We start from the raw sequence: 26,261 nt of genomic DNA on the forward strand, positions 1-26,261 counted from the left end.
AGGCGATAAGCTTGCCACATGCAGAACAAGTGATTTTAAATTCAGCAAATCTCAGCTGAATGCAAGGCATCACCTCGGATGTTTCTGGTTCTGATGAGGTGGGTTGGTTTCTTTGGGAGGGGGTCCTTGATGACTGGGGGAGGTTACTGGCCAGTTCCCTGAACTCTGCACGAGAGTAGTTGTTTGGGTGCTTTCTGGTCATGTGCCGAATCATGGTATAGTTACCAAAAGAATATTTTTTGTTTGGGTTGCCCCGTGAAAGTTCATCATTGCAGATGAGGCAAGTCACCTTGGGCGCATTCACCTTTTTTTGCCCCTCTGGGATTGAAAAAAACTGCCATACAATGTGTGGTTTGGGTTTGTAAGGTGTATTTTCTTCTGGCAGCCATCTTCTTCTCCCCCTCCTCCTCTTCCTCTTCCTCCTCCTCCTGTTCTTGACCACCAATATAATTTGGAGCTGGTCCTCTTGGTGGTTGTGGTGGTGGTGGTGGGGCAGATGCACCAGCTGATGCTACTACTGAAGCCATTATTTGGAGCAAAAAAGTAGAGAGAGCAACAAACAGGTCTTCCTCAGTCAAAGGACATAATAAGGAAAAAAGGTGGGGTCTTTCATCATTTGGAAAAAAAAACTGTCCTGAACCAATGAGAAGTGTTATTTTCAGGTCACAAGACCAGGGGCTTCATCATTATGAAACTAAAACTGTTATGAACCAATGAAAAGTGTTATTTTCTGCTCACATGACCCGACGCGCTTACGCTACGCGCCCGGGGGCACGCAGCGTAATCGCGTCGGAAGTTTACGTTGTGCGATTGTATTCGCTCGAGTACTTCCGGGTGCGCTTACGCCGTGCGTATCACGCGGTCGCGGCTACGCGATACGTCACGATCATGTTTTCGTTTGCGATATTGGCGCTCACGGGACGCTCCCCGGAGCGCGCCCGGGGGCGCTTTTCAGAAATACGCTTTTCGGGGCGCACTCCGGGGCGCGCTCTGGGAGCGCTCCCCCCCAAAAAAATTTTTTTAAAATTTGGATAATTGTAGGGACAGGTAGCCCTATTCTGAAGTGGTTTGTAAAAAAATTAACTTTATAAAAATATGTATTGTGCTACATTGGGCTTAATATATGTTAGAGGAAAAATGTAGCCCAAATGTAGCCCAAAGTAGCCCAATGTAGCCCAAAGATGGCCACCAGAGACCAAAAATTGTAAATGTAGCCCAAATTACAACTAGATGTAGCCCAACTGTAGCCCAATGACAGAATGTACCAGAGTGTTAAAAAGAACAACTGGAAAGGGGCGACCACTCGGTCCCCCCGAACGTATGGCAGAGTGCCTCGATCCCCCCGGGAAGCCATTTTGGGCGGGAGGCGCGTCTCGGCTGGTATGCCCGAAGCGGCGTAGCCGGGGCGCGCTTTTTCCCGCCCTAGAGTGGGCTGGCCTAGACACTGACGCGGCTGGCCACGCCCTCGGGGCAGGCAGGGGCGGGTTTACGCCCGCCCTGAAGACGGATAAAAGGAGAAGCAAGACCAGAAGACATCCTCTTGTTCCTGTGCTCTGAAGCTGCACCTCCTCGCTGCACGTGAGCTCGAGACGGAACGAAGAGCCAATTTTGAGCGTTTTAATCGTTCTTGTTTGTTTTACAGTTACTTTGTTGGAGAATGCCGAAGAAGGTGGGAAAGCGCATGACTACTGACCAGATGCTTCGTGTTCTCATGAAGGAGATGTCCGAGCTAAAGAAGCGGGTGGACAAGAATGAGGAAAGGGGTCCAAAACGTCCTTTGGCGGGAGCAGCCCCGGGAGGGAAAAACAAGAGGCCCAGGAGGGGGGCAGCGGGTGAAGATATCCCGGGTCCCAGTGCCCCGCTCGAGGCTCCAACTCCCGTGCCGGAGGAGGGGAATCCAATTCCCGTTGTGGTCACCCCCGTGTCCGAGGATGATATGCCGCCCGAGTTGGCAGCTCAATTGGCAGCGTGGTTGGGCAAAGGTAACGAGGGCGCCACGGCTGTCGATGCGCAGGCGCTGATGAAGCAATTGCGTGAGAAGCGGGAAGCAGCCAAGGTGCCCGTGCCGGCTGCAGTAGGGGACAAGACACCAGGGACGATTGCGACCACAGAGGCAGCGTCAGGTGCAGGTAAGCGGCCATTGCCGATCGCGAGGGATGAGTCAACACCCTCGCGGAGAGAAAGGTTGGGGCAACATGTTCCTTTGGCAATTAAGGAAAAGATTTGGGCGGGGGAGTATGTGAACATTTTCTCACTGCTTGTTGATCACTATGAGGTAGAGCATGTAAAGAGTCAGAAGGATCTCATGCATCCGAGTGTTTGGCGCGCAAAAATGGCCGCCTTTAAAGTGAATGAGAATATCGGCAATTGGGGCAATGCTTGGGGAATCTTTACATCAATCTTGGGGGAACGTAGACCTGAGTTGCTTTCCGAGTTCCCAATCTATCAATCACGAATCATGGGGTACTCGACATCGCACCAGGGTAATCATTGGTTCTGTTACGATAATCTGTTCAGAAAGGAAAAGGAGCATAATAGAAGTTTAACCTGGGATTGTTATGATTCCTTGACTTGGGATAAAATGAAGGAGTCAGGGATGTTAAAAATGCCGTTGGTGGGAAGTAATGTTGGCGAATCCTCCCGGCAATATGCGGGGACGCCCTTTCGATCAGGTACGGGTACCGACGAGTACTCGAAACCTGCCGGCAGTACCGGGAAAAAGGGTTTCTGCTTTAATTTCAACAGGGGTAAATGTACTAGACCCCAGGGATCGTGTAAATTCAAACATGAATGTAGTGGTTGTGGGTCGTCCCATCCTGAGTCCTCGTGCAGAGCCAGAACGGGTGATAATGGGGGGAGAGGAGGTGCCAAACAGGTCTAATATAGTCCGAGGGGCGCCTTTACCTACCCCGATTGATACCCTGGCGATGATTCCCTGGCTCAGTGAATACCCGGATCGTACTTCTGCTGGGGTGCTGCGGAACGGGTTTTCGTATGGTTTCCGCATCCCGGTAGGGGACTTTCAGGGTGTGGAAAAGTGTAAAAATCAACTTTCCGTCCTGCAGCATACGACCGTGGTACAGGATAAGATCCGAAAAGAGGTGACTCGAGGTCGGGTCGCCGGCCCGTTTAGTGTACCCCCGGTCCAAAATTTTGTTTGTTCTCCCTTAGGGGTAGTCCCCAAGAAAGACCCCGGTGAGTTCCGACTGATTCACAATTTATCAGCTCCGCGAGGTCTTTCCGTAAATGATGCAATCAATCCAGAAGTGTGTTCGGTGCGGTACGCATCCTTCGATGAGGCCGTAGCCATTTTGAATCGCCTGGGGCCCGGGGCGCTGATGGCGAAGTCAGATATCGAGTCAGCGTTCCGATTGCTCCCGGTACACCCAGACGACCAGCGTCTCCTGGGATTCAGGTTTCAGGGTAGTTATTACATGGATAGGTGTATGCCAATGGGGTGCTCTATATCCTGTGCTTATTTCGAGAAATTCAGTAGTTTTCTACAATGGGTCTTCACAAAGAAAACAGGTTTTCAAGATGTAATGCACTACCTTGATGATTTTCTGTTTCTTGGGGCGGCTGGGGATCTTGAATGTGGCCGGGCTTTGGCCGAATTTTGTGTGTTAATGAAACAGTTTGGTGTGCCATTGGCGCCGGGTAAAACAGTGGGTCCTACGACTTGCCTCGAGTTTCTGGGGATTGAGTTGGACTCCATTGAAGGGTGTTTCCGTTTGCCAGCTGAGAAAGTGTTGAAGTTCAGGGCTGCGCTGCAAATGTGTATAAATGCATCAAAAGTTACGCTGCAACAATTACAGCAGTTGGTGGGACAGTTGAATTTTGCCCTGAGGGTAATACCAATGGCCCGCCCCTTTTCCCGTTCAATTCCCCAAGCGATGGTCGGCCTTAAAGAGTGCCATCATCGCACGAGACTATCGGCCGAGATCCGCCAGGACATGCGTATTTGGTTAGCATTTCTGGCGGACTTCAATGGTAGAATCGTCTGGAATGAACCAGCCGTGTCTTCGGAAGAGCTGGGGCTATGGACTGATTCAGCAGGAAGCATAGGTTTTGGCGCCATCTTCGGAACGAAATGGTCGGCACAAAGATGGCCGACATGGTGGCATGAGAATGGTCTGACGAGTAATATTGCTTTCTTGGAACTGTTTCCCATCTTGGTGGCCTTGAGGACATGGCCCGATGGGTTCAAGGATCACTCTGTCATATTTTGGTCTGACAATATGACCGTGGTCGAGTGCATCAATAGTCAGGCAGCACGTTGTAAACTGATTTTAAGACTGCTTAAAGAAATTGTTTTACTATGTATGCAATTGAACGTGCTATTCAGAGCAAAGCATGTACCGGGGGTGATGAATCAGGCGGCTGACGCACTGTCTCGTTTTCAAATGCAGGCTTTTTCGGGTTTCCTCCCCTCAGCGGACCCAGAGCCGGCACCCTTTCCCGAAGCTCTCTGGTCTCTCGGTGCCCCGAACTTCGTCACCTCGTGGGAGAGAGTCTAGCACCAAGGACGAGGAAGGCATACGAAGGGGCGTTTCGGGCCTATTTAGCCTTTTTGGGGAGTGATAGAGAGCGACTTTGGGGTCACGAGGAAGGGGTAGTGAATTTCCTGATGTCCTTACGTAGGGCTGGGAAGTCGGTGGCTACGGCCCAGAGGCATCGTGCTGCCATTTCCTTTGTTGCCAGAGCGCACGCTATCCAGGACCCAACAGCGTCTTTCGTTGTACAGAAAGCGCTGCGTGGGTGGCAACGCCTTGAGGGTCGCAGAGTAGATGAAAGGCGCCCGATAGGTTTGGATAGATTGTCCCAGTTGTTGGCCACACTCCCGGCCACATGTTCATCTCAGTTTGAGGCGGTGCTGTTCCGAGCCGCTTTTACGCTAGCATTTCATGGAGCAATGCGCGTAAGCGAACTAGTTGCAAGGAACAAACTGGATGTGGCAGGGGGTTTGTGCCAGGAACACGTTCAGATCAGGGGAGAAACAATGACTGTCTCCTTTGTAAAATGCAAGACTGATCAAGATGGGATGGGTGACTGCGTCATCATACGCAGGATTCCTGGGTCCTCCATGTGTCCGGTAAAGTGTTTAGAGGATTACCTAGCACGAAGGGTGGCATCATGGGGGGGGACTTTGTTAAGACACGCTGACGCCACCCCTCTGACGAAATTTCAGTTTCAGCGGGTGCTTGCGATGTCAATTGCCGCTGCGGGCTTGAACCCGGGCGAATTTGGGACCCATTCCTTTCGGATAGGGGCTGCTACGGAAGCTACAGCCAGGGGTCTTAATGTTGAGCAAGTGAAACGAGTGGGGCGTTGGTCCTCCAATTGTTACAAAAGATACGTGCGGTTGCACATGTTGTGAAGCTGTAATAATGTACTCACGCTTCTTGTTTTTGTTTGGTTTTCAGTTACGCAAGCCTACGAGGCGGGGCGGACTATGCAGTCGACCCTACACCGGGCCAGCGGTCAGACATCACCGGCTGTGAAAAAGGAGGTGTGGGTCGTGGGCCACTCATACGTGAGGCGTGCCGCAGACGTATTCAAAGCAGGTGACATGATTCACGTAGCTGGGGAATACGGGTACAGGATGTCCTTCTACGGAAGGGGCGGTCTCTGTATTGACCAGTTTCAGACATTTTTCGAGGGTTTGTTAGGGCGGACAAGGTCACCGCCGTCTATAGTCATAGTGCATGTTGGGGGTAATGATTTGGTCACCATCGGTAGACGACTACTCCTGGAGGCAATGCTTTCCACCGTAAGTTGGTTGGCGAGGAGAGTTCCGGGGTGCACGATTGCATGGTCCCATTTGATTCCACGAAAGGTGTGGCGGGGGGCTATCTCTATTCCTGCTTTGAACCATTCTGTTAGAAAGCTTATCAATAAAGTGAGTAGGTTGTTCCGTTCCAGGGCATTGCATTCTATTTCTCATGGCTGTATTAATGATGACAGTATGTATTCGGGGGATGGTGTGCATTTGTCTTGGGTGGGGAATGAGTTACTCTTAGGAGACTTCTTAGCATGGTTAAAATCGTTGAAACATGACCTTTAGGTAGGAGTTGTGTGGGGGGTCCGGATAGCCGGTCAACTATCCGGCCTGTGGCGGTAAGGTCATGATCGGTGAGCACTAATTGGAAGATCCCTATGAGTGGGCGTCACCCAACACGGATGGGAGCGCTCGGGGGAGGTGGCCTTTGGCCCCTCAACGGGGAGGCGGTCCCTTCTAAGGATGGGTCGCCGAAAGAAGAGGAAAGGCGGTCAAGGCCCCTTCCTGTGTAGGAGGGGTTACAGCCCCCTCCTGGGGAATTTCCCGGGGCCAGTGACATCTGCGACGGCAGATGCGGTAAGTTGTGTGGGGTTGGGGGGAGGTCTACGATACCTTCTAGATACCTCACACGAGTCTTCGAACGACCTTTAACTGGCGTCGAGTTGATAAGTGCCCCCGTCAAGTCAAGGGAAATTGGTTGTAGTTGCACTTGAGTACGCCTCAGTGCTGTCGCCCCTCCAAGTGGGGGGGGTATTGTCTGGTTAGGGATCTTGACACCGGTTACGACCTTGCCGTTGGCCCTTAAACGTTAGGATGTACAATTTCAATATTTCAAGTAAATGTTTTGTAGGATGTTAGTTCGGCTAGGAGAACCTCTGTATTAGAGAATCTGTTAAGGTTAGCCAAACATCGCAATGTGGTATGAAATTGTACATTAATGTTTAAAATGTTTATAATTTTTTGTTTTAATAAATACGGCCGGGAGGGTCACTCCCTCCCACTTCCAAAAACTTCAAGAACTGTTTCCGGTTTCCCTCCTTTGGGGATTGTGTTGAGAGGGGGTGGCGGGTATCTCAGCCATATGGAAAGGGGCGACCACTCGGTCCCCCCGAACGTATGGCAGAGTGCCTCGATCCCCCCGGGAAGCCATTTTGGGCAGGAGGCGCGTCTCGGCTGGTATGCCCGAAGCGGCGTAGCCGGGGCGCGCTTTTTCCCGCCCTAGAGTGGGCTGGCCTAGACACTGACGCGGCTGGCCACGCCCTCGGGGCAGGCAGGGGCGGGTTTACGCCCGCCCTGAAGACGGATAAAAGGAGAAGCAAGACCAGAAGACATCCTCTTGTTCCTGTGCTCTGAAGCTGCACCTCCTCGCTGCACGTGAGCTCGAGACGGAACGAAGAGCCAATTTTGACCCACCCACCAGCCCCTGATGACAGCGAGTGGTTTTGAACAAAGTTAATGGATAACTCTGATTTTCGTTTACAGGTTGTGGTATTATCGTGATGATTTTGAGTATGTAATAAAGAATGTCGATTTGTGGTACGTTTTGCAAATAAAGAAATTCTGCTTTAGTGTTCATTGGTAGCATACTGTTAATGAGAGTATAGTTGCTACTGTGATTTTAGTTAGTCATTTAGTTAGCATTGTCGTATTTATTTTGGTCGGGCGGTAAGGTCATGATCGGTGAGCACTAATTGGAAGATCCCTATGAGTGGGCGTCACCCAACACGGATGGGAGCGCTCGGGGGAGGTGGCCTTTGGCCCCTCAACGGGGAGGCGGTCCCTTCTAAGGATGGGTCGCCGAAAGAAGAGGAAAGGCGGTCAAGGCCCCTTCCTGTGTAGGAGGGGTTACAGCCCCCTCCTGGGGAATTTCCCGGGGCCAGTGACATCTGCGACGGCAGATGCGGTAAGTTGTGTGGGGTTGGGGGGAGGTCTACGATACCTTCTAGATACCTCACACGAGTCTTCGAACGACCTTTAACTGGCGTCGAGTTGATAAGTGCCCCCGTCAAGTCAAGGGAAATTGGTTGTAGTTGCACTTGAGTACGCCTCAGTGCTGTCGCCCCTCCAAGTGGGGGGGGTATTGTCTGGTTAGGGATCTTGACACCGGTTACGACCTTGCCGTTGGCCCTTAAACGTTAGGATGTACAATTTCAATATTTCAAGTAAATGTTTTGTAGGATGTTAGTTCGGCTAGGAGAACCTCTGTATTAGAGAATCTGTTAAGGTTAGCCAAACATCGCAATGTGGTATGAAATTGTACATTAATGTTTAAAATGTTTATAATTTTTTGTTTTAATAAATACGGCCGGGAGGGTCACTCCCTCCCACTTCCAAAAACTTCAAGAACTGTTTCCGGTTTCCCTCCTTTGGGGATTGTGTTGAGAGGGGGTGGCGGGTATCTCAGCCATATAGAGTGCTAACAGTCTTATTTATAAATTGAAACTTATAGTTAGGAATTAGCTTTAACAAAACCTATGAAATTCACTGAAAAAACCATAGGTTTCACACCAGTTATAGTTAGGAATTAGCATTTAAAAAACCTATGAAATTCACTGAAAAAACCATAGGTTTCACACCGGTTATAGTTAGGAATTAGCATTTAAAAAACCTATTAAATTCACTGAAAAAACCATAGGTTTCACACCGGTTATAGTTAGGAATTAGCATTTAAAAAACCTATTAAATTCACTGAAAAAACCATAGGTTTCACACCAGTTATAGTTAGCTGGAAATTTTACTGATATAAAACCATTGAAATTCCCACGTTATAGTTAGTCGGACTCACTATAACTTGCGCGTGCAATGCACTGCTGATGACATCACATATTACATCACTCATGACATGGTGAGTGACATCACTCATGACATCACTGATGACACCATCCTTGTGACAGAGTGACAGACCTCCTCTCAGTGTAAAGTAACCCTTGAGACACATATTCAAAAATAGAAACTGAAATTTTAAAAAAATGGACATACCTATATCAGTTACAACAAGCAATTCTGTACTTCCACTATCTATATACACATCCACTCATTCACCAACAGTTCTATATAGTCACTCATACATATACTCACTCATCATATGAAGAGATACACCTATACATCCTGTTACACACCGACATTCATCCAAAAGTTACTCACACACATATTCACATGTGCAAATAAACTATTGAACAACCATTTATTTGAATATAGAGTTATACACACACTTCCACCTTACTTCTATTGAAAATTACACATATTTATTCTCTTAAACAATCACTTATAGAAACACATACTTATTTAAACAGGAACTCTTACAATCTCTTACTCTCACATATACTCACTTATATACATCAATATTCATATATACTAGATTAAAACATATGTAGTTACTGATAAAGACACTAGTGAGACAGTCATTCACTCACTAACAAACACATATAGACACTCATCCACCCATACAGTCCTGTACATATGCTGTCTTCAAAACACATACAAACAAAGAGTCAGTCACTCATGCATCTATGTGCTAAGTAATACCCCCACCAAACCATATAGACACTCAAACTGATACTAATAAAAATATCAAATAACCCATATACATACGCATGTAGCTACTTATCAACACATGTAGCCACTTATACACAAAGTGAAACACTAATATATGTATTTAAATATTTAAACATAACTCACTAATATTTATTTTTCAGAAAGACACATATTCACTGGATGGTGTCATCAGTGATGTCATGAGTGATGTCACTCACCATGTCATGAGTGATGTAATATGTGATGTCATCAGCAGTGCATTGCACGCGCAAGTTATAGTGAGTCCGACTAACTATAACGTGGGAATTTCAATGGTTTTATATCAGTAAAATTTCCAGCTAACTATAACTGGTGTGAAACCTATGGTTTTTTCAGTGAATATATATATATATATATATATATATATATATCTCTCTCTCTCTCTATACATATATATATATATATATATATATATATATATATATATCTCTCTCTCTCTCTATACATATATATATATATATATATATATATATATATATTACCTACTGGCGGTCGCCAGTAGGTAGTTATAGTTAGGACCTAGCTACCATAGGAAATACGCAACATTCTATTGAGAATAACTTTGGCGCCGGTTGAGGAATTTGACTGTAATTTTCCCAAACTTTGGCCAGCTCCGCTCCGCTCCTTCCCTGAAAGTTTCAAGTGGGGGCTGAGAAAAAAGGGGGGTCCCAAAACGTGTTTTCCCCATGTTAATTTCAATAGGACGGTCTGACAAGTCTACAGCCCGAACCGCTGAACGTAATTACACCAAACTTGGCAAAATTGTAGGGACTGGTACACAGATGTGCCTTTGCTATGTTTGGTGAAAATTGCTCCAGTGGTTTTTATGAAAATTAACTTCTAGAACACATATATATCTATAGGCGCGCTCCGAGCGCTCACTGGTACGCGTACCGAGGGGCGCACCCGGCGCGCTACGGGAGTGCGCGAGCGGAAAGGTGATTGGCTGTCGGATGTCTGTCAACATGCTAAACAGTCTGGAGAGTCCGCCATCTTGTGTCTCAGTAAATTTCGAGACACCTGAGGTGAAAATAAAAAGGGGGAAATTATTAAAAGGGGCAGGGTAGTCACCCCCTGACCCCCTAGGTTTTCTGAGGGGGGCCTAGAAGGACCCTGAAGGGCAAAAAAACTATTATTATTTTTTTTTTTCGCGGGGTAAGCGCTGGGTGCGTTCCCATGTACGCTCTCCGGTACGCGCACCCTGAGTGCACCACAGGGTAAAACAGTTTTAAATAAGAATTTGGATTGCTTAGAGGTAGGGTAGCTCTAAAAAGAGCTGTTGTGTTATGTGGGTGATTTAAGTACCTACAAGTAGGTACGGATGTAGAGTCTAAAATTCAAGAGCAAAACTCTGTTCTCCTCTTCTGAGAAATGTACATCATCTCCTCTGTAGATATCTTGCATGTTGTAATGCAAGTTATTGGGGTATATTCAACTCATACCATAGTTTCTCAGGAAAGCAGAAACAGATCTTTTTGGGAACTCCTGAGAAGGTCTTGGGGGTGAGGGGCACTCTACCCTGCTCTCTTTTCAAGTTTTGAAGTATTACATTTCACTCTCTTCTGAAACTACACAAAATAGTGGCGATAGGGTGCATCAGAGACAGACAGTGAGAGAAAGGATGCAGGAGATAAAGAAGAGAGGTCAAATATACATTGATAAAAATACATTGGGAGAAGGGCAGTAAATATTAATTGCACTAGCAACTCACGAACAGGGGTTCATGGTTTTGTTTTTGGCAAAGATTTCGATCGGCAATGTTTACTATTGTGATGGAATGAGGCACTAGATACGGCTTGAGCATTCGATGTATTTTTGTTTGGCAATGACTGTAGATAACATCCTAGATAACACCTGATGGAATGACTGTATGAACATAATTATATTGAATTAGTAGCTGTTTGGCTCATTATACTCCTTGTTTTCCCACACAGACCCCCGAGGAAGGGTGCACTCCGACCCAAAATCATTGGGTAGATGTCGAATGTTAAAGTAAAAAACCTTTACAATATAAATGGATGAATTCAAGTTTTGTTGAAGAGCTAAAGAATAAAAATAAATCATGTTTGAAATCAAGAAAAATAATTTTATTATGCAAAAGATGCAAAAATTGTGATAAGACCATCTAGGTCAAGAAATTGATGTGCACACCTCCACTTGCAAGTGGAAATTCCACTTTCTCAATTAACTTCATAATCTTACTATCTAACATAAAAATGTTGCACTCTATACTAAAAGTATTACATTATACTACAATCACTTCGCTTTTACCGCATTATTTATAAATAAAAAAGATTAATAATGTATTATTCAGATTTCCCATAATTTAATAGAACTTGTAGCATGTCCTCATCTGGTAATTCATCTTCATTCATATATTTAATCTCCTCATGAAAATTGTTCATTGATGTTTGTTGGCATTCTATTTCATCCAAACATTCAATTAATTCTTCATCTAGAGATTGATTCAAAAAATCTTTTAAGTCATCTTCTACTTGTGATAAAATTGTGCTTTCAATATCCATGGCATTTTCATTTTCCAGATATGTTGTTTTAATTTCAAAAGACATTTCCTTGCTCTCCTCCATTTTAATTTCAAATTTCTTGCAGTAAAAAGTAATAACTTTCATTTATCGTTTTTGGTAATACATAACATAAAAGTAGCTTAATCAAGTATTTCTTTCTTTAAACTTAATTGGGCAATGTATAGTATCAGGCAGGTATTAGAAATGTAAAGCACTGTATGAGATGAAGCCTATCTTAATCCATAATTATACCAGAAGGACTGTAAATAACTAACAGAATACATTTTCAAAATTATCTTAAAGTGTACAATATAGTTCCCCTTTACAAATTAACAACTCACCTTTTTGAAAGTAGAATAGTAAGTACTGTGTATTTGAAAGTCCAGAAACTGAGCAGCCAAAAATCCTCTCAAAAGTAGTTCTGACAGGAGTATCACAAAATGTCTCTGTTTTCCTCTCATTTAAGATATATATATAACCAATCATACTTCATCACATACAAATTCAAAACGTAAGTTACATTTTGATTGGTTCTACTTTTCAATGGTTTCAATTGTGTTTCCCCATGCAGTTTTCCATAGGACATTTAGATGCGGCTACAGCCTGAACGGCTGAAAGGAATTACACCAAAGTTGGCAAAATGGTATGTAGTAGGGCATTTTCCATATTTGTTTAAAATTGCTCCAGTGGTTTTTATGAAAAGCAACTTCAAAATCACATATATATCTATGGGCGCGCTTCGAGCGCTCACCAGTACACGAACCCGAAAGCGCACCCGGCGCGCTATGGGAGTGCGCGAGCGGAAAGCTGATTGGTTGTCGGGTGTCTGGCAACATTCTTAACAGTCCGGAGAGTCCGCCAACTTGTGTCTCGGGAAAATCGAGCGCACCACGGGGAAAAACAGTGTAAAAAATGATACTTAAAAAACTATTTAGAGGGCTTAGAGGTAGGGTAGCTCATGAAAAGAGCTGTTGTGTTATGTGGGTGTTTTTTGTACCTACAAGTAGGTATCAATGCAGAGTCTCAATTTCAAAAGGAAGACTCTATTCCCCATATCTGTAAAATGGACACTGTCTCTCCTATAGATGCCTTGCATGTTGTAACGCAAGTTGTTGTGGTAAATGGAACCCATACCATAGTCCCTGAGGAAAGCAGAAACAGATTTATTCACATGTTTCCTTGCTTTCTCAATCTGTGGACAAAATTGGTTGGACCAGTTCCATTTTTGCCTTTGGCATATAGTAGTAAATACCAAGGCAGTTTTTAGAAAAAGTGACATCAATTGCCCAAAGATGTCCTTTAAAAGCACTTCCAGACCTACCCCAGTCAAAGTGCCCAGGTCATTTCCACCACAGTGCACAATTATGAGGTCAGGTTGTGGTAGATACATAAAGGATTTTACCAATGGTATCAATTGGTGACGTCTTAATCCTCTCTGTCCAATCCACACAATGTCCACATTTGGTAAATCAAGGTTGTAAATACCTCTGTTACTTGCAAATTGTTCACGCCAGAAGACATAGCTATGACCCACAAACCAGACTTTTGCCATTTTGAAGGTAGATGTGCCTGTATTCGGATGAGTTGTGGAAATGAAATGGCAGATTGAAAGTAGGAGTTATGAAAAAAAGTGGTTGAAATTCAGTGCACAAGAAAAGATTGGTGCTTTCTTAAATCATCACTGAAAATTAGGTTGCATGTTTTTTTTTAAAGAAGTCATTTTAATGGTTGGGAAAAAGTAATTTAAAGAAACATTTTTTTATGATTAGCTAGTACATTGAGAAGTCAATCACCCTTGCTGGATTATTTTGCATGAACTTTTGAACTGTGTGCTGGGTTAGGAGGGAGTTAACATGGTAACTGGTTGAATGAGCACTGGGGGGATGGGTGAATATTATGCGAGTTTCAAAGTGTTCAAATGAATAACCAATTAAAATGTGTAGTTTGGTTTTGAATTTGTGTGGGAAGAATTTTGATTGGTTATGTACAAGAATATGGGTCTGTATTGAGAACGAATCTGTGCCATTATTCTGAGGCTCCAGTGACAGAAGCATTATTCAGAGATTCTGCTTAAGAAAATCTGTTGTGTGTGACTGACACTGTTCTACATCTTTCAAAGCATTTTTAAAGGTGAGTAATGATTCTATTTATAAAGATAGACTGTTTTTTTTAAAAGAAGTCATTTTAATGGTTGGGAAAACGTAATTTAAAGAAACATTTTACATGATTAGCTAGTACATTGAGAAGTCAACCACCCTTGCTGGATTATTTTGCATGAACTTTTGAACTGTGTGCTGGGTTAGGAGGGAGTTAACATGGTAACTGGTTGAATGAGCACTGGGGGGATGGGTGAATATTATGCGAGTTTCAAAGTGTTCAAATGAATAACCAATTAAAATGTGTAGTTTGGTTTTGAATTTGTGTGGGAAGAATTTTGATTGGTTATGTACAAGAATATGGGTCTGTATTGAGAACGAATCTGTGCCATTATTCTGAGGCGCCAGTGACAGAAGCATTATTCAGAGATTCTGCTTAAGAAAATCTGTTGTGTGTGACTGACACTGTTCTACATCTTTCAAAGCATTTTTAAAGGTGAGTAATGATTCTATTTATAAAGATAGACTGCTGTATGCACTATGGTGAAGATTAAGAAGCATATTGTGCTTCTTTATTCTTGCATTTTGTGTCATGTATTTTTGTAATGTTGTTTCAAAATAGAATGGTGCATATTGGAAATGTATTTTGAAAATGAGTTAGGTTTATGCTTTGTTTCTGTAGTGGTCATTTAAATAAGCTGTGCTTTGTGTCAAAAAAGATTTAGTATGAAAAATATTCTCTGGAAAAAAAGTCTGCTTTTTAAATTTTGGTGAAGCATCATACTAACTTTCTGTTTGAAATAAGAGAAAACATTTTTACATTTTTCAATAATGTCACTTGTGCCTTGTAACAGTTTGCCTCAATTAGCTTAAAGAGTATTATCTGCTTGTGTCTCACTTTACTCTGTGCCTGTGTGTTATCTGATGTATGATTTGTTTAATGAAGATATACTGCTGTATGCAGTATAGGGAAGATTAAGATCACACTGTAAGTGAAGCTTGATTCACTCACAGTGTGATCTCAGGCACATGATCAGCATGTTACATATAATCTACCATGTCTATCTCTGCAAACAGTATGCGTGTCTCTGCCTAAGATCACACTGATGAGTAAATCAAGCTTCACTCACAGTGTGATCTTAGGCACATGATCAGAATGTTACATATATTCTACCATGTCTGTCTCTGCAAACAGTATGTGTGTCTATGCCTAAGATCACACTGATGGGTGAATCAAGCTTCACTCACAGTGTGATCTTAGGCACATGATCAGAATGTTACACATAATCTACCATGTCTGTCTCTGCCAATAGTATGTGTGTCTCTGGCTAAGATCACACTGATGGGTGAATTAAGCTTCCCTCACAGCGTGATCTTAGGCACATGATCATTATGTTACATATAATCTACCATGTCTGTCTCTGCAAACTTATGTGTATCTCCGCCTAAGATCACACTGATGGGTGAATCCAGCTTCACTCACAGTGTGATCCTAGGCACATGATCAGAATGTTACATATAATCTACTATATCTGTCTCTGCAAACAGTCTGTGCGTATATGCCTACGATCACACTGATGGGTGAATCAAGCTTCGCTCACAGTGTGATCTTAGGCACATGATCAGAATGTTACACATAATCTACCATGTTTGTCTCTGCCAATAGTTTGTGTGTCTCTGCCTAAAATCACACTGATGGGTGAATCAAGCTTCACTCACAGTGTGATCTTAGGCACATGATCAGAATATTACATATAATCTACCATGTCTGTCTCTGCAAACAGTATGTGTGTCTCTGCCTAAGATCACACTGATGAGTGATTCAAGCTTGACTCACAGTGTGATCTTAGGCACATGATCAGAATGTTACATATAATTTACCATGTCTGTCTCTACCAATAGTATGTGTGTCTCTGCCTAAGATCACACTGATGGGTTAATCAAGCTTCACTCACAGTGTGATCTTAGGCACATGATCAGAATGTTACATATAATCTACCATGTCTGTCTCTGCAAACAGTGTGTGTGTCTCTGCCTAAGATCACACTGATGGGTGAATCAAGCTTCCCTCACAGTGTGATCTTAGGCACATGATCATTTTTGACACAAAGCAAAGCACATGTAATGTAAATCAGCCTTTTGTTGTATACTAGTGTTTATATTGTTTACTTATTATAATTGCTATGTAATATGTTTGTAATGATCTATAATATGGTATTTTTTTTATAACAGATTATAATCATCTATACAAAGGAAAAACAATATGTCATACAAATAAAGACGTGAGAAGCAATATAAAAAGGATTTAAGGTCTAAGGAAAGAAAAATACAAGACTCATCCAAAACAAAATCTTCAGTGAAAAAAATAATGCTCCTGGTAAGCAAACTAAAAATTTTCTCAGGAACTTATTGAAATGTCAAAAAATAAAACATGTGACTTCAACAAAAAGTAAGACACCTTTAATTTGAAAGAAGAAAGTGTGTCCCTCCAAAAATGTTAGATCTCTACAAGGAGATGATGTTCTCTATACCAATAGAAGAACAACTCAATTCATTGAAATTCGTAGACGAATGTTTTACATCAGAATTATAAGCAATTTATTAAAAAATGTAAAGAGGTATAAAAAAAAGACCGCTTTTTACAAGAAAAAAAATAGTTAAGATTGTGGATGAAGCATTAAAAGTGAAAAATACATTGTTTAGTTTAGTAATGAATAGAATTCGTACACTAGATAAAGTAATCAATGTGTTCAAATCAAAATGTAAATGGAGGAGAGTAATTTATCGGGCTAATTTATGTGATGTTTTTTCTGGAGAATGGAAGCATAGTTCAAGTTGTGAGCCATTTTTTAATGAAGAAAGTTACTTTCAGGATAATGATTTGGTGCATGCAATTGACACCAGTGGTCGAGCATATGAGGTGAAGGACGGTTGTCCGGTTGAAAAAGAAAAGATTGTGCCCAGGAATACAGAAGAGGTGTTAGCTAATAAAGTTATAGGGAGATGTCCTAAGGCTCCAGTGTATATTTGGAACTGTAGTAGTAGTTGTAGTGTGCGAAAGGATTCAATTGATTTTTTCGCAGTTTCTTACGGACATATACTAAGAAAAGTGTAAAAGAAAAAATTAAAATTTTACAAGAGCTATATCCTTTTAGAGTGAGAGAAAAAACAGGTTTGCAAGGGCATTCACTGGCTTGTCTTTCAAGAAAGGTATGTCAGAGTGTTTTTCACCATTTTAGGATGTTAGCAGTGCATCATAATAAAGTTAGGAAATTAGTGAGAAGGTTGTATTATGCAAAAAGTCCAGCACTTAAACTAAAACAGTTAAACAGTGATCTTTTGCATGGAAATGAATTAGATGTTAAAAACATTTGTGAAGAAATTGAGTTTTGTTAATTTGGTGAAGAAGAAAAGAGGACAGTGCAGAAATAGATACAGTAATAGAAAGTAATGTAGAAGAGAATGTAGAGATTTCAAGTACAGAAACATTTGAACATGAAATTACAAGGTTTAAGGTCAATTCAAGTGAAAGGCCTAATTTTACTTGTGTGTGTTGTCGACGAACTCATTATAAGCATCAAACAAGTTTAGTTGATTTATATCTAAAAAGCAAAAAGATAAATAATAATGAGTGGAAGGATTTTGCAAATTATTTGTTGGTAGAAAATTGTTTTGATTTGGGTTCTGATCAACGTATTTGTAAATATTGTTATAATAAATTAAATGAAAACAGAATGCTTGCTAGAGCTGTTCATAATATTCTGGAGTTGGTAGACATTCCTTCTGAATTGATGGATTTAAATACCTATGAGTCTATTCTAATTCAATGTGTGCATCCTTCCCAGGCTATTGTTCGCATGGAGCCTAAAACAGGGAAATTGCCTCCTTCAGATTTACAGAGAGTATTAAAGGGAAGAGTTGTTTATTTGCCTCTAGATTTTAAGGAAAATATTGATAGTATAGGGGCCTCATTTATGAGCCCTTGCGTCACTTTTACGCCGCCGGTGCGTCACTTTTTGTGACGCACCGGTGGCGTAAAAAATGCACCTCATTGCGTCATATTTACAAAGTGACGCATCTAGGTAGATGCGTCACTTTGTAAACCCCTGCGCCACATCATACCTGCCCCAGGTATAATGTATGCAAGGGGGGCGTATTGACGCAAGAAAGGGTCGTAGAAGTGACGCAGTGAAATCTATGAGATTTCACTTCGTCACTTTTAGGACACCGTTGCGTCAAAATCCTGCGTCTGCCTCACAGCAGGCGTAAGACTGACGCAGGCCCTTTCACATGGGGCTTTCCCCATGTGAAAGGACGCATTGCTGGAGTTGCGTCACTTTTGTGACACACTCCAGCAATGCGTCACTTTTGCGCTTACAGATACGTCAGAAATACTGACGTATCTGTAACTCCTTGCGACATGATGCGTCATACATTAAATATGACGCATCAGGAATGTCGCAAGGAGTGCGCACTGAGAAGTGACGCATCGCTGCTTTCACGCAGCGATGCGTCATTTCTCATAAATGAGGCCCTTGGTGTCGAAAAAGTAGAAGAGGAACCTCTGGTTGTTCTAGTTAATGGTGTTCCGACAAAGAGTAAGAAAATCTGGCAAAAATTAATGGATGTTAGGAAAGTCAAGAAGGCAACGTTGTATCTGTTAAAAGATAATCAGTACTATAAAAATGTGTATGTGGAAGAAGAGGAAACAACTGTAGAAGACGACACTGATTTCTCAGCTGGGCAAATTGAAAAAGTTGATGTCTCTAGAAGTGAAGAAATGTATGAACATGATAGTGTTCATCCATTGTATTCCAAAGAAGTAATGGGGAATGCTATTGACTTGTTTCAAATGAAAGAAGCCAAAGGAAGTCCCATTAGTGTATGGGAAGAAAGTTTGGAAGCTCGTTGTTTTCCATAGTTATTCCCAACAGGTGAAGGTGGACGATATGACGACCGACATGTTCAAATTCCTGCACCTGTATACCGGACTTCAGGATTATATGCAGAAGATCCAAGGTTTCGTCAATGTATTCCATATTTGTTCCATCTACTGTTTGAGAGTGACTTGTCTGGACTTTCTTATGCAGTAAACCATATACTGAAAAGTGGAGCACATCTACATAATGTTTCGGCAAGGGACTTTATGGATAAAGTGAAACTGCAAGACAGTGTTTTAGAATCTCAGCTAATTAATCTCATGGCATGTCAGCGTGGGACTAACGAGTATTGGTACCGTCGTCATGGGAAATTGAAATGTATGCTAAGAAACTTAGGAACTCCTACATGGTTCCTCACTCTTAGCTGTGCTGAGTATGCTTGGGAAGACTTACTTGAATTTCTACGAGAGGCAAATAAAAACATTGAAAATATTGAACACAAGACACCTGTGCTCTTTGGATCCAGTTAATGTATGCAGGTATTTCAATCATAGGTTTGAAGCTATGATGTTTTTTATTACAAACAAAAAAAATACTCTGCTTGGAGAGGTGTTAGATTTTATTTGGAGAAAGGAGTATCAAGCAAAAGGTGTTCCTCACATACATATGCTGCTATGGATTAAAGATGCACCAAAATGTGAACAGATTCAGATGAGAAAGTGATGAGTTTCATTGAGCAGTATTCTACATGTGCTGTTCTAAAAAGTACCGAAGAAAACAATTTAAGACATCAAGTTTTATGCTTTCAAACCCATTGCTGTGGGAAATACTGTTGTAGAAAATACAAATCCAAGGACAAGTTCTACACAAAATGTTGTTTTGCATTTCCACGTCCAGTAACATCGAAAGGAAGAGTGAATAATTTTATGTCTTCTTTACGACATACTGTGACAAGAAAATCACCCAAAAATACACACAACCTAAGAAGAAATGAGGAGTACATAAATGACTACAACCCAGTCATTTTGTCCATGTGGAATGCTAACATGGATATTCAATATGTTGCTGATAACTCTATTGCTGTGGCTCGATATGTGACGTCTTATATCACAAACTCAGAAAGGATGGAACTGAAGGAAATGTGGGAGGAAATTTCACATGAAAAGAGTCTAAGCAAGAAATTATACAGTTACAGTCTGAAGATGTTGTTGCATCGAGAAATTGGAGCATATGAATGTTCTGATTGGTTATCATCAGCAAGTCTATATGCCAAATCTAGAACCATCATTTGGGTGAGTCTAGGTCTTGCTGCAACACGAAACCGAGTTTTGAAATCTGTACAGGAAATTGAAAATTTGGCGGAGAAAGAACCAGACAGTACAGATATTTTGAAGACAAATATGTTGGATACATACTATCCAAATAGAAGAAGTCATCTTGAGAACGTTTGTCTCTATGAAGTTCTGCAAACCTATACTTTTAGGAGGAACATCACAGAAGACATCAATAAAGGTGTATATGCTGTAATTGGATATCTAGTGAAACAAAGAAAAGGACATTTGCTTAATCATCGAAAATTGAGCTGTGAATCTCCAGAAAAACGGGAATTTTAATACTTTGGTCTTTTGCAACTCTTTAAGCCTTGGCGTAGAGAAGAGGAACTACTTGGAGATTTTCTTACTTATGAAGATTCGTTCAATGCAACCAAGGATACCATAGAATGTCCTTTTTTTAAAATTATCTGCAAATGTTGAACGAGGAAATACAACAAGAAGCTACAACTGCAGCAGAGATTGCTAGAGACAGTTCTCAAGACAGTCGGAGTTCTGCTTCATTGAGTCAGGATCCACTAGGAGGACCAATTATACAAAATGAAGCTGCCACTGCTATGGATGAAGTGGAAAGAGCCATGGAACTAGTTCAGGAGGATGTAGTTAACTTAGAAGATTTGGAAAAAGAACTAAATGTTGAGCAGAGGCAAATATATGACGAAGTTACAGAACATGTTGAGCATGGTTTATCTCATGAAAAAAAGAGTGCTCATGTGCATTATTTATACCTGTTCGACTGTACGTGAGTGGAGAAGCAGGAACTGGAAAAAGTTTTCTGATTAAAGCAATTGCATCGTATCTGCAGAAAAGAACGGTGTCATCGCTGTCTTGTGTTGTTACCGCTCCAACTGGGTTGGCAGCACGCAACATTAAAGGGATTACTTTACATCGCTTATTGATGCTGCCAGTAGAGCATGAAAACAAATAACAATACCACAAGCTATCTGGAGAAGCTTGTTGGGAAGTTTCAAGAGTCCTAAAGAAAATGAAACTTCTTATTATTGATGAAGTAAGCATGGTATCAAATGTAATGCTTGCTTTTGTGCATTTAAGAATTCAAGAAATTCTTAAAACAGAGTATTATGTGTTATTTGGAGGCAAACACATCATCGTTTTTGGAGATCTACTGCAACTAACTCCAGTGAAAGGACAGCCAGTGTTTAAAATGCTTACACATGAAGATACCAGGAAGTGCCTAGGAAGCATTGGAAATGTTAACATATGGGTAAATTTCTAATATGCAGAACTGCTTCAAAATATGCGACAGGCAAAGGATGAAGATTATAAAAATATTCTACAAGATGTTAGAATTGGAAAACTAACTGAGCATGGCAAAGAAGCTTTACATGGACGATTAATTTCAAATTTGTTTCCAAAAGAAAACATTCTCCCAGAGAATATTTTTATGAAAATTCCTGAAAACAAATCTGTTATATGCTTGATGCCAACTATAAAAGAATGTTCAATCTTCAACAACAAAATTTTAAAGTTGGAAAATCAAGAGATTGTGAAACTGGAAGCTATTGATAAAAGAGAACATGAAGGAGCAACTATTGTTTTGTCTGAAAAGTTGAAATCAAAATTGGATTCTTTAGAGAAGACAATATCTAAAACTGCTGGTTTGGAAAAGACTCTGTATGCATGTTTAAATTTTCGTATAATTTTACGACGGAATTTACATGTGGAAAGAGGTTTAGTAAATGGAGCAATGGGTCATGTTGTTGATTTTGTGAATTACCGAAATAGAGATGGAATTGAATTTATAAATATTAAATTTGATGGTATTGAAGAAGTACAACAAATCAGTTGTTGTTCTGCACGATTTTTGCTTGTGAAGGATAAATATGTCCCCTGAAAACAGTTTCCTGTTTCTTTGGTATATGCAGTGACTATTCATAAATCTCAAGGTTTAAGTGTGGATACTGCTTTGGTGAATATTTGAAGTTCTGTGTTCAAGGAGGGTATGACATATGTTGCTTTATCTCGAGTAAGAACTTTATCTGGATTGTACTTGATTGATTTTGATGAGACAAAGATAAATGCAGATCTCAATTGTGTAAAAGAATATATTAGGTTCAGAAGAGAGTATGCTCCAAATTTACCTCAATATCCTCTATTTGAAAAGCTTGTGGTAGTCTGAAAAAAAAGAAATGAGAAAAATGGTACTGAAGTTGTAGCAAAAAGAAAAAAAGTAGATGAACCAGCAATTGTAAGCAGAAAGGAAAAGGATTCAGGTAAAGATGTTGTTGGATTTCAGTTTGAAAACAGTTCTGGTGTCAACTTCTATGCTAATGTAGTGGTTAACGTTGGTTTTTTTTCTCCAAACTTTACAAGAACAGATTGCTGAAAATCATGATCAAACATTTTGTTGTTTATTAAATTCTGTGTTTGACAAATGTAGCAGTGATAGAACAAAAATATGAAGTGTTTCTGAAATTCAAAATGTTTTAAACATATGTTCAGGTCAAACACAATTTTCACAGAATATTCAGCAAGATTGTCAGGAATTTCTAATGTATAAGCTTGTTGTTTTAAAAGATGAAGGTGTAGAAAATCTTTTTGGCCTTTCTTATAAATGGCAGCATGACTGTGACAATTGCCCCTTTTAAATTAGTACTGCAATAGACACTGAAAGATTTATATATTTGACTTTACCAGACTGCAAATCAGTGTCATTTAATAATCTAGTTAGACAAGCAAATCAAAGCATGGTCTGTACTCAATGTAAATCTGCAATGCTATCAACATTATTCATACAAACATATGGACAGTATGTAATTTTAATGTTCCAAGGATGTAGACCTGATGGAACTAAATTGACAACTTTAATAGAAAAATGTGTGGCTTCTCAATTATCAATTTCAGGAAGAACCTTTACAACTGCAGCCATGATGATCTTAAACAACATCAGGACATTACACCGCTTATTTAAAGTGTCTTAAAGTATGGAATCACTGTAATGATACTCAATTGACTTTCAAACAATGTTTGCCTTCTGACTTACAAAATTCTTAACTAGTGTTCTTACAACCGAAATTTTAGGGAAGATAATTGGCCTATGAAGATTGCAACAGTTATTAAAATTTAGTTTGCTGTTCAAAATTACTTTCCAAGTGACAGTGATGAAGATAATCAAAAACATGTAGTTCTGATAGAGGTAGTATATGTATAAGCTAGAGGTGGAAATAAAACTATTGTTTCATAATGTAAAAGATGTTGGAGATTTTCTTTCAGAAACTCGGGTAAATGAAAGTTTAAGAATACTTTTGACTACTTTCCAAAGAAAAGGACTTTCCATATACTATTTGGCCTTGTGGAAAAGTACATGGATCAACAGTGAGTTAAGATATGTTCTTTCAAAATTTTATATTATTTATTCAAACGTACTATCGGTTTTTTAAACACAATCATTTTGATTGTGTTTTTTTTTGCAGGCTGTTATATGATGAGTAGTATTGAAGTCACTATTTAAAGTGAAATTCAATATATTCTGAGAACAGAAAAAATAAACCATATAACATGTTGTACAAATTATTTTGTAGTTTGTATTATCATATATATATGAGTTTCCCCTTCTCTTATGCTCACTCACCTATTTCCACCCTCTATCAATCCTTTTAACTGGCCTTTTCTCACTCTCCTTCACCTCCCTTCTCTTATTCCACTTTACTCACTTATCCTCTTTCTCCACTCCTTCACAACCCTTTCCCTCTCTCCCATCCACCACTTTCCAGCTGTCAGTCACTCTAATTCACTTACCTTACACTTCTTTCTTTTCTTTGTTCCCTTAATAATTCCCCTTTTCTCACACACCTTACTCCACTTCACTCACTCCTTTTCTCACTTCCTCTGTCTTCTCACATCATCACCCTCCTTTCCTCACTTCGTCTCTCTTAGCCTCACTCTGTTGATACTCTCACTCCTCTTCCATCATGCTTACTCCCTAAAACTCATCCACTCTCCCTTACTTACCGTTCTTTGCTCTCTCACTCTGTTCCTTTCTGCCACTCATTCCTTCACTACCTCTATGTTCTCACACCATCACTTAATTTGTCTCATGCTCACTTGCTTTTATCCTCTGTCTATCTTTCCTTTTTCCTCAATCTCACTGCCTTTCACTCACCCTTGTTCCCTTACTCTAGTTCCTTCAGTTATTATCATTCATCTTCCTTAACTCCCCTTCTTCTTTCTCTCCACACACACTCACTTATTTCCAGTCCCTTTGCTTCACTTTTCTTCCCTTTCTTCCCTTCCTTTTCTGTCTCAGTCATTCTCCTCCCCTTAATCACCTTACTGCCCTTTACTCACTCTTTCTCTTACTCCCTCTGTTCTCTCATATTCTCACGTGTCTTCCCTCACTCTCCCTGACCTTCACATTCCTTTGTTTTCCTTTCTGAGTCCTTCAATCCTACTTTATCTTTTACTACCCTTTTATGACTTTTAATCTCCTATTTTGTCTCTTGTATTGTAAAATATATATATTATGAATATTCTAACTTTTTTTCTCTTTCACAGATATTAAATTTGCTGAAAATATGTAATTAAGTTTACATTACTTATAAGGTAAGTCTGATGTACAAAATTAACTTTCTCTATACTCTTTTCTTTAACCTCACCACTCTTCTCTCATGCTGCCACACCCCTGTTCCCTTATTGTGCTTGCCTCACTTATTCTGAATCCCCATGTTTACTCCCCTTTTCCTCACTCTTCTCTGACACTCACCTTATTTCAGACCTTCTCCTTTACTCTCCTTTCTCTCTCTTCCCTTCTTTCACTCCTTCACTCTTTTCCCTTCTCTTACTGTCCTTACTTCACTATACTAACTCTTTCTCATACTCCTTCTGTCCTCTTAGTTCTGCACTCCCTTTCCCTCATTCTCTCTCTGTTAGTCTCATTTTCTCCATCCCCTAGTCTCTCACTTCTCTTCTGTTACGTTCACACCCTGTAATTCAGCCATACTCCCACACTCACCTTCTTTCAGACCTTCTCCTTTACTTTCCTTCCTCTCTATTCTCTTCTTTTGCTCCTTCACTCTTTTCCCTTCCTTTATTCTCCTTACTCCACTTTACTAACTCCTTCTCTTTCTCCATGTGTTCTCTTAGTTCTACACTCCCCTTCATTCATTCTCCACCCCTGTTAGCCTTTTTCTCTCCGTCCCCTTAGTCTCTCACTCCTCTTCTGTTACGTTCACTCCCTGTAACTTAGCCACACTCCCACACTCACCTTCTTTCAGACTTTCTCCTTTACTTTTCTTTCTCTCTCTTGCCTTGTTTTGCTCCTTTACTCTTTTTCCTTCCCTTACTTTCCTTACTCTACTTCACTAACTCCTTCTCTTACTCCCTCTGTCCTCTTAGTTCTACACTCCCCTTCCATCATTCTCTCACTGTTAGCCTCCTTCTCTCCGTTCTCTTAGTCTCTCACACCTCTTCTGTCACGCTCACTCCCTATAACTCAGCCATACTCCCACACTCACCTTCTTTCAGACCTTTTCCTTTACTTTCCTTCCTCTCTCTTCCCTTCTTTCGCTCCTTCACTCTTTTCCCTTCCCTTACTTTCCTTACTCTACTTCACTAACTCCTTCTCTTACTCCCTCTGTCCTCTTAGTTCTACACTCCCCTTCCATCATTCTCTCACTGTTAGCCTCCTTCTCTCCGTTCTCTTAGTCTCTCACACCTCTTCTGTCACGCTCACTCCCTATAACTCAGCCATACTCCCACACTCACCTTCTTTCAGACCTTCTCCTTTACTTTCCTTCCTTTCTCTTCCCTTCGTTTGCTCCTTCACTCTTTTCCCTTCCTTTATTCTCCTTACTCCACTTTACTAACTCCTTATCTTACTCCCTGTGTCCTCTTAGTTTTACACTCCCCTTCCCTCATTCTCTCTCTGTTAGCCTTATTCTCTCCGTTCCCTTAGTCTCTCACTCCTCTTCTGTTATGTTCACTCCCTATAACTCAGCCATACTCCCACACTCACCTTCTTTCAGACCTTCTCTTTTACTTTCCTTCCTCTCTCTTCCCTTCTAGCGCTCCTTCACTCTTTTCCCTTCCCTTACTTTCCTCACTCCACTTCACTAACT

Source organism: Lissotriton vulgaris, chromosome 2_1 (assembly GCF_964263255.1).
Source record: "Lissotriton vulgaris chromosome 2_1, aLisVul1.2, whole genome shotgun sequence".
NCBI lineage: Eukaryota > Metazoa > Chordata > Amphibia > Caudata > Salamandridae > Lissotriton > Lissotriton vulgaris.